The sequence below is a fragment of the Aotus nancymaae genome, unplaced genomic scaffold (genome assembly GCF_030222135.1).
Source record: "Aotus nancymaae isolate 86718 unplaced genomic scaffold, 86718_ANA_hifiasm-v0.15.2.pri h1tg000062l, whole genome shotgun sequence".
In the NCBI taxonomy this organism is placed as follows: Eukaryota; Metazoa; Chordata; class Mammalia; order Primates; family Aotidae; genus Aotus; species Aotus nancymaae.
In genome coordinates this window covers 5,676,483-5,692,089 of record NW_026988476.1, presented here as the reverse complement: position 1 = coordinate 5,692,089, position 15,607 = coordinate 5,676,483, and the positions used below count along the sequence as shown (strand labels likewise).

Here is a 15,607-nt window from a genome sequence, read left to right as displayed (position 1 = left end):
AGTAAATCCCAACCTCGCTTGCCCTCTGCCGCCCATCTTCGCGCCGCCCATCTTCGCCACGTTTCTCCCGGGCTGAGCACAACCAGAATCCCACGGGCCAAAGCCACAGCACCACTGTCCCCAAGATGTGGCCAGAGGGACAGATGTCAGCACAGCTAGCTGATGTTTAAGTGGTTTTCATTTGTCTTTGCAATTTAGAGATAACCGTATGAAAAATAGCTGCATTCCAATATCTCAAGAGTTAAAAAAATCTCACCCTAGACGCCTTGCACTGGGTTTGCGGGCTTCTTTCTGGCAGAGTCTGGGTGGGCGTCCCCAGGCATTTGCTCTCCTGCCCCTGTGGTCACCCGGGAGGGCTAGGCAGGCCAGGCGCTCTGTCCAGGAAAGCCCCTGGAGTGGGAGCAAGCTCTGAATCACATGTTCCACACTAACACCCCTTAGAAATGTAAGCTGCCTATCATTGATGCTTCGGCCAGCCGCTTTTTACACAGTTCCAGCTAAAGGAAGGCACCAATGGCTGCCCATTGCTTAACAGTGGGAGTGCAGTGACACTGTTCACCTCTCTGGGGTGAGGGAGGAAACAAAAGAAAAAGAAATGAGAATAAATACACTTCGCATCCCAGTATCATAAAATATTACAAAGAGTTTTGCTTTTACAAAATCAAACCACCCACAACTGTACCTACCAAGTAAAAGTGCACCTTTGTTCATAAGCAGAGAGATGAGGAAACACACTGGGGACACGGACTCATTTCCAGTGCACAGCTTTAGGGACCAGTGTCAGGGTGGTTGTAAAGATCACATTCAGAACAAGCTCTTCCCAGATGTCAGGTCACAATGCAGAGTCTCCACTGCACCTCCAACCCCAAGGCTACCCGCTAGCCTCACCCTCTAAGCTCAGCTGGGAGTGCAATGAGCTAAAATAAGTCAACCCCAATGGAGTGCAGGGGCTCAGGGGAGCTTCTTAGCCATGTGGAGTCCGGGTTTGCCCCCGTGCCAGGCTGCTACAGGGAGGGACCATTCATCCAAATGAACCCCTGAGCTGCTGGGGGAAGGGGGTAAAGGGAGAAGATGTCCTCTCCCAGGTGGTTCCCAGGTTCCAGGGAGAAGCATAGATCGTGCCTCCATCCATCCCAGAAGAGAAGAAGAAGGGTCCTGGGGAAGAGGGGGCCTGAGTCCCATGCAGGCTGGGAGGAGGCGGGTGAGGTGGCTGGTGTGAAGCTGCAAGTTCCTTTTGCATATCGAAAGCTGCTAGTTGCAGCCGGATGTAGGGGAAAGTGTCGGGGGAGATAAGGGGCCCCATGAGCAGAGTACCCCACCATGGGAAGATAAAAATAGAAATAGAGTTCTCCCCACCTCCACCCCAGCCGAAGAATGTGTGAAAAGCCACTCTGGAATGCCGCAGAAGCAGCCATGCAAATTAAACTCATTAAATGAACACTACAAGTACAGGGCCTAGCATTGACTTGTCACATGGTAGGTGCACAGTGAATATTGCTACACACACACACCTGTGTCTGGCCCCACCACAAGCTGAAATGCACACCTGCTTGATCTGTTCACCCGGCACCTCCTTGACAGGCATGACCTTGGCTGCCCACACTTGCAGGCCTCCCATAACTGGCCACAGCAATCCCAGCGCAGCGCCCCTGGCGTGGGAGGGGCATGGGAGGGCAGCCCTCACCGTAGGTGTCAGCCCTGGTGGGCTGGGTTCCAGGCAAGCATTCTACTGCCAAGTCTCCACAGGGGTGAAGGTTCTCCCAGAGCTGGACCCTTTGATTCCAGGTGCAGGGCCTGGGGTGCCTCGTCACTTCTCCCTCCTTTTTGCCAACCAACCTGCCCTGCTCCACATTTGGAGACAGGTAGCTGGGCCCCTCCACGTCAGGCTCCCTGCAGGGTGGCCCTGGGGTGTCAGGTCTGGAGCAGGCAAGGAGAAGCTGGAAGACAGTCTCCCAGTGACTCAAGCCAGGCCGACCCTTCACTAGCCAGAGGAGTCAATCCCTCCATTCCGTTGTGGAGTTCAGTCTCCTCCACCGCATACTTGCACGAAGAGTTGGGAGACTGATTATGGGGAAGGACAGGGATAATGCTGAGGGCTGAACCCTGGGAGGTGGTGCCAACCTGGATTTTGCATCAGAGCAGGCTGAGAGCGAGGACCATGTCAGAGCACCCACTGTGTGCCTGGCTCTGTGCCAGGCCTTTGCATAGTCTCATTTCATCTTCACCATAACTTGGTCAGGTAGGTGTTCAAGACCCATTTTACAGATGAAGAGACTGAAGCACGAAGTTTAGTTGCCAAAGTCACACAGCTCTCTGAGAGGGGTGGCCTCTGGCTCCATTGGAGGTGTTTTCTGACTGAGGGTTGGGGCTGGGGTGGATCTGGGTAAAAGGCTGCAGATGGACTTCAGGCTACAGCCCAAGGAACCATGTGGGGCGAGGCTGGCTCGGTGGGCATGCGGTGCTGTCACACATGGGTCAATACTGTGGGCGCCCTGCTGACCAGTGGAGGGCTGTGGAAGAGGTTTACACAGGCCTCACCGTCCCCAAGGTCACCAGGCCCCCTTCCCTGCAGTAAGTGGGGGTCCCCAGCCTTAGATTGCAACATGGGTGATGACTTCTTTCTGCCTTCCCAGTTGATGCCCTTGGAAAAGCCCCTGCTTCACCATGGGCCACAGATGCTGTGTAATTTCCTGTGGGTCAGCCCTCCAACGAAGGCTGTGACGGGGACATGACTCAGGCCTTGGCCTGCCACCGACAAGCCACCAGCTGCATGGCTCCCAGCTGACTCGGTGGACACAGGAGTGGCACCCACTGGCTTCCCCCATTTCTGCTTATTCCTGCACTAGAAGAGGTGCGCCCGCCGAGGCAATGGGCCAGGCAGACTGTGGGTCACACTGGACCAGAGCACTTCAGGAACTGAGAGCGGTTCTGGGTCGTCACTGGGGAGAACTGTGACTGAGACAGACCCTCCGCCAGCTCTGGAGCAAGTCAGGAGCCTCCAGGCCCAGGAACCTCTGTGGCACCAGGAAGCTGTCGGAGCTGGGCCTGCTATCCCCATCTTCTACTCCCAAGGAAGAACATTTTCCAGCTTCCCACAGGAGAGCCGCAAGTGAATTTGCTTTTTTTGGAGAAAGGTGGTTTGCTTAGATAATTTTTTTTAAAAAAGAAATCAAACCCATTCAGTGGTTATTTCAAGCTGCCTTCCAGGAATTCACCATGGATATGCAGGCCCTCGAAAGGCCGCAGCAGACAGCAGGTCTTTGGAAACAAGAAAGGTCATCTTTGGATGATCCCTTGAGGTGGGCCTCTCGGGGTGGGGAAGCACAGGCCAGGGCACCAGTCATACTTCTGGGCAATTTGAAGTCATGTGTTCTGTGTCACCAAGGCTGTGACTCATCCCTGTGCTTGCCGAAGCTCATTCACGAAGGGGTGAAACTGCTCAGCAGGCACTTTTCCGAGTGAGGGCTGCCTACCTCCCAGAGGGGAAACCGGGGCCGTGGGAGGTAGGCCTGGCCATTCCATGTTCAAGCCGTCCAGGCAGGGGCCGCTCAGGAGAGTTCAGTTCTGGGTCCCCACCTCCTAGGATTTCAATAAATGTTTGTTAGATGAATGAATGGACAACAGAAGAAATGAAGTGAAGCTGGTACAAAACCCTAAAGCTCCTCCTTTTGAGGTAGATGTTGCTCCTCAGGGAAGAGGAGGGATGCTTATGTGACCCGTGGGAGGGAAGCTGGACTCCTCACAGTGAGCCGACAGCAGCTGAGGGCACAGAAGCTATGTGCCCAGGGCTGGCTCTCTTTCCACATCCCTCTAAGAAGGTGGTAGCTGTCCTGGAATCCTTTGAGGGGATAGGGCCACTCGGTATCTGGGCTATTTCCGGAATTATAAATAGCGCATGTTGTTTGTGATCCTCAAAGGAATTTCATTTATTTACTTTTTATTTATTGAGACAGAATGTCACTTATGTTGCTCAGGGTGGTCTCGAACTCCTGCCTTCAAGTGATCTTCCTGTCTGAGCCTCCCAAAGTGCTGGGATTACAGGCATGAGCCACTATGCCTGGCTCAAATGAGGTTTTTATTTATTTTTATCTATTTATTTATTTATTTTTGAGACGGAGTCTCTGTCGCCCAGTCTGGAGTGCAGTGGCACGTGATCTTGACTCACGGCAACCTCCGTCCCCTGGGGTTCAAGCAATTCTCCTGCCTCAGCCTCCCGAATAGCTAGGATTACAGGTGTCTGCCACCATGCCTGGCTAATTTTTGTATTTTTAGTAGAGATAGGGCTTCACCATCTTGGCCATGCTGGTCTTGAACTCCTGACGTCATGATCCACCCGCCTCGGCCTTCCAAAGTGCTGAGACTACAGGCATGAGCCACTGCGCCTGGCCTATTCATTTATTTTTTGAGATAGAGTCCCGATCTGTCATCCAGGCTAGAGTGCAGTGGCACGATCTTGGCTCACTACAACCTCTGCCTCTCAGGTTCAAGTGATTCTTGTGCCTCAGCCTTCCAAGTAGCTGGAAATATGGTTCTATGCCATCACACCTGGCTAATTTTTTTTTTTTTTTTGAGACAGAGTCTCACTTTGTCGTCTAGGCTAGAGTGCAGTGGCACGATCTTGGCTCATTGCAACCTCCACCTCCCAGTTTCAAGGGATTCATGTGCCTCAGCCTCCTGAATAACTGGGATTACAGGCCTCCATCTCTATACCCAGCTAATTTTTGTATTTTTAGTAGAGACAGGGTTTCACCATGTTGGCCAGACTGGTCTCAAACTCCTGACCTCAAGTGATCTGCTCACCTCAGCCTCCTAAAGCGCTGGGATAAGAGGCGTGAGCCGCCGCGCCTGGCCAAACTAATATATATATATATATTTTAATTATTATTATTGTGATCCTTACAACAACAAAGGCCTGGTAATAGATGCTAAGAGCTCAGTCTAGACCGGGGCAGTCAGGCTGGGAGGCGTGAGCAGCCACTTGTGGGCCTCAGTCATGCTGTCCTGGTAGAGTGGATGGAGGAGGTGTCTATCCATGTCGCAGGCTCCCCACCCTATTGCACTTCCTCCCTGGCTGAGAATCCCCACCTTTAGTTGCTCCTGTAGGCTAGACAGCTATGGTTGGGGCAGCTGTCACCCAGAGATTGTGGGGACAGTTCTAGGCTTGCCTAAGGGCTCTGGGATCTGAAATCTGGACCACATAGTACAGCAGGATAAATAGTACACAGCTGATTCTCGAGCGTATCTGAAATTCCAAAATGATTCCAGATTTAATGAGACCTCCTGGGTAACTAGTACCCGAAAGCTTAACCTGGGATAGCACTTCGCCCTGGCCCCCTTCTCTGCCTGCCCCACCCATTCTCGAGACATCATCGGGCCTCCACAGAGACTCCTCCCTTCATAGTAAGGAGTCCACTTGGCCCAGACTTCTGGAGTCGGGAGATGGAGGCTTCCTCGAGCCCGGCTCATCATCCGGGAATTCTTTATTTCTCTCTCCTGATTTGGATTTTTGTTTTCTATATTTCCTATGATTTCACTTTTTCTTTTTCACAAAGTCTTCTTTTTCTTGAAGTATTTCTCCTTTTCTTTTTCCTTTTCTTTGTCTTCTCCTTAGTAAATCAAATTGCCTAATTGTCCACCTGGCAGGTGAGGACTGGAACCCAGGGAGGATGTGGCACTGGACAGAGGCTTCCAATGGAGGCCAGAGCTTGGTCCACCCGCACGGCGGCAGATCCACGGGTCTCCCTGGACCCTCTGTGTCCGAGCGTCCATCTGGGAGCTTCCACTGAGGGGCATGAGAGAACAGAAGCAGAAGACACCGAGGGTTGGCTTCTTAAGAGAGAGAAAAGGGTAAGGAGAACGATTTAACGGTTTTATCAGACTGATCACACTAATGGCCACAACACTGAAGCTGAGCGGGTCAGTGATGCAGCAGGCATTCCTGCCAGAGGGAGAATCCAAGTTTACTCAGCCCCGCCATCCCTGAGGCAGGATTTCTCACTCCTGGGGCCTTCCACAGTCGTGCATTTTACCATTCTCTAACCATAAACAAATGAAAACTCTCGTGGCATACAGCCTTAAAAGACCATTGTCTCGAAAAGGAAATTGGGACTGCATTTTCCCACAAGTTCAAGGAGTTGTGATTACTCAGGACACCCTCTCGACATTCTTGTGAACGTTTGAGAAATTCCCGCTGCCTCCCATTGCCCTTAGAGCAGGGAACCAGGGATGTGCACACTCAGACAAGTGCTTCTGGGCTCACAGCAGCTGCACAAACCATTGCGCAACTGTAAGCGTGTGTGTGTGTGTGTGTGCGTGTGTGTGTTTTATTTTGCTTGATAATGAAAGGAAATGCAAATAAAGAAGTAATGGCTTCTGGTAAATTTATGCCTAAAAGATGACTTCCTTCCTACTCTCCAGCCCACTCACCTCCTCAAAATTCCTCCCAAGATTTTTTTTCCAGGAGCTTATTTCCCAGAGTGGTATTCTAGGATTGCTGCAGGACATGTGACAATGGAATTACTTCCATGAGAGCCCAACTTTGGGCTTAAAGTTGTCCCTAAGCCCAGAGATGGATGCAGGTACTCTCCACAGTGGAAGGGCCTTCTGGCTCCCAGCCACCCATGCAGAGTGAAACTCCAGGCGCACAAAAAAGAGGTGAGAAGTCTTGGCAAATACTGAAGCCACTGCTAGAAAAGAAGAAGGGCCCCACACAAGCCTGCCCGCCTCACTCCATGGAGACAGAGACGGTTCACCGTGGTCCCCTGCAACCATGCAGGATGAGCCCGTGGGAGGCTGAATGTGTCCAGGGGAGACCTTTGTGCCCTGCTAACCCGGGGCCTGCCAGAAGCCCAAAGAAGTGCCTGCAGTTAGCCAGGAGGGAGCAGAGACAGGAAAGCAGAGAATTCTGGAAAATAAGGTTTCCCAGCATCATCCGCCCGGGTGAATGTTGTTGGCAGGTAGACATCTGCCTCAATTTCTTATTTTTTTTTCTCTTTATCAGCAGCATGAAAATCTGCCACAATTTGTAAAGAATAGTCTGATTTTCTAAAATAGGAGAAAGGAAGGAAGGAGGAAGGGAGGAAGGGGAAAAAGGGAAAAGTAAAAAAAAAAAGAAAGAAAAGAAAAGAAAGGGAGATATAAACGTTCTAGATCTGTGCTGTTCACTGCCCACGTAGTGCTAGTGGGCGCCAAAATGTGGATGGTCTGAAACGGGATTCACCGTAAGTGTAAAATACACACTGGGTTTCAAAGGCTCAGTGAGGAAAGGGATCTGTAAAATAAGTAACAATCGTTACCATCAATTACATGTTGAAATAATAATCTTTTGGCTTGGCGTGGTGGCTCACGCCTGTAATCCTAGCACTTTGGGAGGCTGAGGTGGGTGGATCACCTGAGGTCAGGAGTTCAAGACCAGCCTGGCCATCATGGTGAAATCCCATCTTTAAAAAAAAACTAAAAAATATATATTTTAATGATTTTTTGTTAAGCAAAATAGATCATAATTTGTTTCACCTGTTTTTATTTTTCATTTTTTGAGAGGGAGTCTCACTCTGTCACCCAGGGTAGAGTGCAATGGCACAATCTGGGCTCACTGCAACCTCCACTTCCTGGGTTCAAGCAATTCTCCTGCCTCAGCCTCTTGAGTAGCTGAGATTACAGGCCCCCACCACCACGCTCAGTTAATTTTTGTATCTTAGTAGAGACGGGGTTTCACCATGTTGGTCAGGCTGGTCTCACCTCAGGTGATCCTCCTGTCTCAGCCTCCCAAAGTGCTGGGATTATAGGCATGAGCCACCGTGCCTGGCCAGTTTCACCTGTTTTTAAAATGTGGCCTCTAGAACGTGCCCAGCTCCATCTGGGCCCGACCTCTGTTTACAAGGCAGGGCCACCCCAGGTAGTAACCTTGAAATGATACCCCCAGTCCCAGCCCCACTTCAACTTTTTACCAAATTATGAAGGTCTCTTGCTCAGCCCCCTTTCCCCGAATGGGACTGGAAGTAATCTAGCCCAGGTGTGTGGGTGTCTAGATTCTTGTGTTCTCCGGAAAAATCCAAGCATCTCCCTGAAAAACGCTTTTGCTTTAAAAAAAAAAAAATACAGATGAGGTTTCTCTATGTTGCCCAGGCTGGTCTGAAATTCCTGGCCTCAAGGAATTCACCTGGCTCAGCTTCCCAAAGTTCTGGGATTACAGGTGTGAGCCATTAGCCATCATGCCCGACTCTGTTTTGCTCTTTAGCAGCTATTTTCTGAGTGCTGCTTGACCTTTTAAAATCCTGCACTTCATAGAAAGGCACACAGGGGCTTTCTTGGACTCACTTGAGATAGTCAGATGGGTGGCTATGTGATAGAAAGGGAAACTTTGAATGGGATGTGTGAGTTGTGGGAGGGTCAGGAATCAGTGCAGACTGAGGCCTGGATGGACACTGTTCAAGTTTGAATCTGGGTTCACTGGTCCTTAGGAGACTTTTTAAAGTGCTGCTACAGAACATCATAGCAACAGTCACAGAACATTTTTTCTTTTTCTTTTTCTTTCTTTTTTTTTTTTTTTTGAGACAGTCTTGCTCAGTTGCCCAGGCTCGAATGCAGTCGTGTGATCTCGGCTCACTGCAACTTCTGCCTCCCAGGCCCAAGCAATCTTACATGGCAGCCTCCTGAGTAGCTGGAACTAAGAACATTTTTTCCAACAGGTGTTGAGCATCGCAGACCTGTGTGTGTGTGTGTGTGTGTGTGTGTGTGTGTATATACATTCACACACAAACACATTGTATTAGTCCATTCTCACACTGCTATAAAGAACTACCTGAGGCTGGGTGTGATGGCTCACATCTGTAACTCCAGCACTTGGGGAGGCCGAGGCAGGCAGATCACCTGAGATTAGGAGTTTGAGACCAGCCTGGCCAACATGGTGAAACCCGGTCTCTACTAAAAATACAAAAATTAGCCGGGTTTGGTGGCAGATGCCTGTAATCTCAGCTACTTGGGAGACTGAGGCAGGAGACTCACTTGAACCCAGCAGGTGGAGGTTGCAGTGGGCCAACATCATGCCACAGCACTCCAGCCTGGGCAACAGAGTGAGCGCAGCTCTGTCTTAAAAAAAGAAGAAGAACTACCTGAGACTGGATAATTTATGAAAAAAAGAGGTTTAATTGCCTCTCAGTCTTAACAAGAAGCATGACTGGGAGGCCTCAGAAAACTTGCAATCCTGGTGGAAGGTAAAGGGGAATCAAGCATCTTCTTCACATGGTGGCAGGAGAAAGAGAGAGAAAAGGGGGAAGCACCACGCACTTTCCAGCCATAGGATTTCATGAGAACTCACTATCACAAGAACAGCAAGGGTAAGTCTGCTCCCGTGATCCTATCACCTCCTCTGACACATGGGGATTACAATTCGAGATGAGATTTGCGTGGGGATACATAGCCAAACCATAGCATACGTACATTTATATATTTAATATGTTAAAATATATTACTTGGTATATTACATTAAATGTAATATAGAATTATATATAATATATAAACATATTTAATGTAATATTTCATATATATTCATATATATTGTGAAAATGGCAGGACCTTGTTTTGAACATTTCTGAACTTTGCATGCATTTCTGGTTATAAATTGTTCTACATAGAAGATATGTCTCTTTTACTCTGCTGCTGTGCCCCTTTGACATACCGCATCAATGTCTTTATTTGTTGAGCAATTTTTCTTACCTTCTGGCACTACAAGATACCCTAGGCTCATCTTGTATATTTTCTACTCTAATCCTTGAATCAGCAGGTTATCAAAGGAGACTGGTACCTTTGGAGAATGGTATTACAAACCCGAGATCTGGGTGCTAGATGTGCTCGTTGCTACTAGGGTGCCATTTCTCAGGCTCTTGGGTGACAGAGTAAAGAAATATATATGCATTTACTAACACATATATACACATTTCTATATGTAGCCATCTTTGTCCATATACATGTATATTTTTGAGACAGGGTCTCACTCTGTCACCCAGACTGGAGTGCAGTGGCAAAATCTTGGCTCACTGCAGCCTTAACCTCCCGGAGTCAAGTCATCCTCCCACCTCAGCCTCCTGAGTAGCTAGGACCAGCACCACCAAACCTGGCTAATTTTCATATTTTCAGTGGAGACAGGGTTTCACCATGTTGCCCAGGCTGGTCTCAAACTCCTGGCCTCAAGCCATCTGCCCACCTTGGCTTCCCAAAGTGCTGAGATTACAGTTGTGAGCCAGCTTGCCCAGCCACGTTTTTGTCTATATTAAGCTAAACACGAGTTATTACTGATGCCTCCAAGTCTAATTCACTATCACATGGACCCTTCTAGCCTCCTTCTGTCGCTTCTCTTCTCACTCCAACTCTGCACGTATTTCTAAATCCTTATTCCAGGGAGGGCTAACACCCCCATTGAAGAACTTTCTCTCCAGAAGAATATTGTTTGTGAAGAGGAAAAAAACAATGTGCTTAATTACTATCAATGGAAAGAGAAAATGTCATCAAATTTTACAAACAACTGGAAATGTCCTAAGTTGTCATTGGAATGTGTTACTGATGGAACACAGCAGTCTATATGGGTCACCAAAGCACACAAGTTACATGAGCCACTCTCTTGGTCCAAGGCCTGGCTGACTTTGCTCCCAGCATCTCTTTCCTGGTGCCAGGTGGTAGAGGCTCTGGACTAGAGCCTACAGGAGGGGCCTGAACACATTTGTCCACCTTCCAAAGTCACATGCGCCTCACTCAGTATCTTCCTAGAACTGTGTCTCAGAGCCGATGGGCTCTAGCTGCTGTGGTCAGTGATGCTGACCTCAGACGCTTCAGCAAAGCTCAGTGTGAATTCACATGAGCATGATGATGTCCCACAGAGGCGCCCAGTACCAGCCAGAGAGTGGTTTCTCTGTGTCTTCCCAGCCTGGAGTCCTACCCTCCAGGAGGACATGCATCTCCTCCCAATGCCGACATGGGCAATGAGCATTTCCCTCTCTTCTCAAATTCGTGCTCATGTGAGCGTTGGCCTTACTAGTGTGGGCTTCTTCATCCAAGCCAACACAGCCTATTTGTGAAAGCTTACATTTAATTATACAATTCATAATACTTGGAATACTTACTCTATGCAACGTTTCAAGCATTTTGCTTCTATCAATTTATTTAATCTTCACAACAAGCCTATTACTAGTTTTATTTTTGTAGAAAAAGAGTAAGGCACATTGAGGTTTTTTTTTTTCTTTAACTCTTACACATCTAGTAACTAATGAAGTCAGGGTCTACCCTGAACACCATGACCATTCATGCTGCTGCTAAGTAATGCATGAATGCACGTTCATGGTTCAAAAACAAAGATAGACCAGGCATAAAGGCTGATGCCTGTAATCCCAACACTTAGGGAGGCTGCGGCAGGTGGATCCCTTGAGCCTAGGAGTTCGATACCAGCCTGGGCAACATAGTGAGACTTCATCTTCACAAAAAATAAAAATATTAGCCGGGCAGAGTGGTGTGTGCCTGTAGTTCCAGCTACACAGGGGGCCTAGGTGGAAGGATCGCTTGAGCCCAGGAGGTTGAGGCTGCAGTAAGCCATGATCATGCCACTGCACTCCAGCCTGGGTGACAGAACTGAGATCTTGTCTCAAAGAAATGAAAAATAAATAAGATAAAATTAAAAATCCAACACAGAAATATATGGATTAAAATTTATAATCCCCATTTATCACCTCCTTCCAATTCTCCTTTCCCCTTCGAGGTAACCACTCTTCATTATGTATCTCCTTCCAAAACTGTTTTTCTTTTTACACTGTTTCATGGATTTATTTTAGAACTAGAGAGATGGGATCTTGCTATGCTGCCCAAGCTAGTCTAGAACTCCTGATCTCAAGCGATCCTCCCACCTCAACCTCCCAAAGTGTTGGAATTACAGGCGTGAGCCACTGCACCCAGACTCCTGACCTGTTTCTATGAATGACATAGACTTAAGATTTGCGAGAGACTTTAAATACATATATGTATAATTATACTAATGTGTCATATTTTGACTTGTTAATTTCACTTGTCAATATGTCTTAGAGGTCTTCCTTGTCAGTGTATATTAATCTACCTCAGTCTTTTAAGGGTTCCACGGTGTGGATATCCTGTAAGTTATTTATCTGGTCTCTAATGGATAGCTAAGTTGTTCAGCATTTTACTAGTTAAACATCACTGTGGCAAACATCCTTGCATATGCCTTGGGTAATAATGTCGGAGGGTGGATTCCCAAAAATAGAATTTTTGAATCAGAGTGAATCCACATTTGACATGTTACTGCTGACTAAATGTTCTGCAAATAGATTGAGCTGATTTTCACTCTCCCCAGTGGAGCTTGAGAACACCGGTTTCCCCACACCCTCACTAACACTGAATAGTAGCAATCCTTAACATTTTTCTAATCTGACAAGTGGAAAATGGGATCTCCTTGTTTGAGTGTGAATTGGTTCTTTTTGAATTTGTGATTTTAGTTTCCTCGTTACTCATATGTTACTGGACTTTGACTTTCTTCTTTAGGCTTGTGCAATCATTTGCATCTTTCTTCATAGTAATCTAAAATAATCTTTAAAACTCTTTGTTGATTTCACCTTTGAGCTTAGATAGATTTTGTTGAGAAATAGGAGTTTCCATTTCCGGAGCAGTGCGGGTCTATCTGGAATTGTTGTCACGATCCCTGTGGTACCTGGCAGGGTGACAACAACCCAGCCAGTGACAAGAGGGCTGATTCTCTGCCTCTCCCTACAGACACCTCCTTCTCAGGCCTTCCCAATCCCACCTAGAGCCTTGCAAGCACTCCTTCCTTAAGGATAAACTGTTCTAGAACACGTCAGCCATTGGAAGCTTGTGGACTTTTGTCACAACCTCTAGGGTGGCTATGACTCAGCCCCTAGTGTCTAAGGTTTTCCATGGGAAAGTACCAATTCCCCTCACAAACCTGCCGCAGCCCTGGCTCTGGGCCCGCAGAAGGGCTTGCTGTGCCTTCCTCCCACTGTGCGTCTGCTGCTGCTTATTCCCATCCCTTTTGTGCCATCAGAAAGATAGAACAGCCACAGATGCTAACCATTCAAATAGCGCTACATCACTCCATGAGAATAGACAGATACAGATTTTAGAGACCAGGTCTTGCTGTCACCCATGCTGCAGTGCCAGTGGTATGGCTTTGGCTCCTTGCAGCATCTAACTCCTGGGCTCAAGTGATCCTTCACTTCAGCCTCTCTCCAAGCTGGGACTGCAAGCAAGTACCACCATGCTGGATTGGTTTTTTTTTTCTTGTTGAGATAGGGTCTTGTTCTGTCACCCATGTTGGAGTGCAGTGGTGTGATCTTGGCTCACTGCAACCTCCGCCTGCCAGGTTCAAGCAATTCATGTGTCTCAGCCTCCCGAGTAGCTGGGACTACAGGTGAGCACCACCACACCCGGCTTATTTTTGTATTTTTTACAGAGATGGGATTTTGCCATGTTGGCCAGGCTGGTCTCAAACTCCTGACCTCAAGTGATTTGCCCATCTTGGCCTCCAAAGTGCTGGGATTACAGGCATGAGCCACCGTGCCCGGCCGCCTGTTACTCTTTTTAGAGACAGGATCTTGCTCTGTTGCCAGGCTAGTCTTGAACTCCTAGGCTCAAGCAATCCTCCTGCCTTAGCCTCCCAGAGTGCTTCAGATTAGTTATGAGCCATCACACTCAGCCTGGGCATAGATTTTTTAATCTGTTTAGAGATTTCTTTTGGAAGTGTTTGTGCATACCAGGCATGGTGGCTCACATCTGCAATCCCAGCACTTTAGGAGGCTGAGGCGGGTAGATCACTTGAGGTCAGGAGTTCAAGACTAGCCTGGCCAACATGGTGAAACCCCATCTCTACCAAAAATATAAAAAATTAGCTGGGCATGGTGGCATGCGCCTGTAATCTCAGGTACTCAGGAGGCTGAAGCAGGATAATCGCTTAAACCCGGGAGGCAGAGGTTGCAGTGAGCCGCGATCGTGCCACTGCACTCCAGCCTGAGCAACAGAGCAAGACTCCATCTCAAAAAAAAAAAAAAAAAAAAGTTTCCACATAAACATACATGTATTTCTTTATAGATTTTTTTTAAAAAATGCAAATGGAAAACAACTATACATAGTATTCTACACCTCACCTTTTAAAAAAGGTAATATTTCTCAGAGATCTGTTCATATCAGCATATGAGATCTATTTCATTTGAAATGGCCACAAATACAGGCTGGGCACAGTGGCTCACATCTGTAATCTCAGCACTTTGGGATTCTGAAGCAGGTGGATTGCCTGAGGTCAGGAGTTTGAGACCAGCCTGGCCAACACAGTGAAACCCCATCTCTACTAAAAATACAAAATATTAGCTGGGCAAGGTGGCAGCCACCTGTGATCCCAGCTACTCAGGAGGCTGAGGCAGGAGAATCGTTTGAACCCGGGAAGTGGAGGTTGTGGTGAGCTGAGTCGTGCCATTGCACTCTCCTCTCCTCTCCTGCCCATTGCATTGTTGCACTGGGCAACAAGAGCAACACTCTGTCTCAAAAACAGAGAAGAAAAGAAAAGACCACATATATTCCATTGATGTGTCATTACAGTCAGCTCTCCATACTTGCCAGCTCTGCATCCAAGAGTTCAACCAACTGCAGGGCAGAAAATATTCTTTAGACCAGGCGCAGTGGTTCACCCTTGTAATCCAAGCACTCTGGGAGGCAGAGGTGGGTGGATCACCTGAGGTTAGGGGTTTGAGACCAGCCTGGCCAACATGGTAAAACCTCGTCTCCACTAAAAATACAAAAAAAGTAGCCTGGCATGATGGTGGGTGGCTGTACTCCCAGCTACTTGGAAGGCTGAGGCAGAAGAATCACTTGAACACAGGAGACGGAGGTCGCAGTGAGTCAAGATTGCACCACTGCACTCCAGCCTGGGTGACAGAGTGATACTCCATCTGAAACGAAACAAAACAAAACCCAAACTCTTTTGAGATCAGCCTGGGCAACACAGCAAGACCCTGTCTCAAAACACACACATATAGTCACACACACACACTAACAATACAACAAAAAAGAATACAAATTAAAACAATAATACAATATAACAACTATCTACATAGCATTTACATCTCGTTAAGGATTGTAGGTAATCTAGAGGTGGTTTAAAGTGTGGGAGCATGTGCATAGGTTATATGCAAATACTACATCATTTATATCAGGGACATGAGCATCGTGGCTGGTGGTATCTACAGTGTAGTGGTCGGGGGTTTCCAGGAATCAGTCCCCCAAGAATAGGGGGGTGACTGTACTTATTTATTATCCAGTCCCCTATTAATGGACATTTGAGTTGTTTCCCTTTTTTGCCATTACAAACAGGGCCACTTGAACAAACATCCCTGTGGACGTGTGGCTGTAGGTGGAACTGGAATGGGAGGACAAAGGAAATGTGAACTTTAATTTGGAAAGATATTGCCAAATGGCTCTCCCAAGAGGCTGTGCCAACTCACTCTCCTGTCAACAGCCCTCAAAAGAAGCTGCTTCCCTGCCCTCTCACCAGCATCATACTTGATTAACTGGTAAGCCTTTGCCCCATGATCAGTGAAAAATGGAA

The 15,607-nt window shown here is 47.8% G+C and overlaps 1 long non-coding RNA gene across 3 annotated transcripts in view; it reads left to right on the top strand.

The window, feature by feature from the left end:
* The window catches only part of LOC105728543 (uncharacterized), a 79,772-nt gene that overhangs the window by 22,897 nt on the left and 41,268 nt on the right, over positions 1-15,607 (top strand). For 2 of the 3 annotated variants that reach the window (XR_001110054.2, XR_010338562.1), the window contains exons 3-5: positions 2,634-3,299; positions 5,644-9,335; positions 15,373-15,572. This is a non-coding gene — a long non-coding RNA (uncharacterized LOC105728543). Of the gene's footprint in view, positions 1-2,633; positions 3,300-5,611; positions 9,336-15,372; positions 15,573-15,607 lie in introns of all 3 variants that reach the window. The other variant, XR_010338563.1, reaches the window with a different exon arrangement.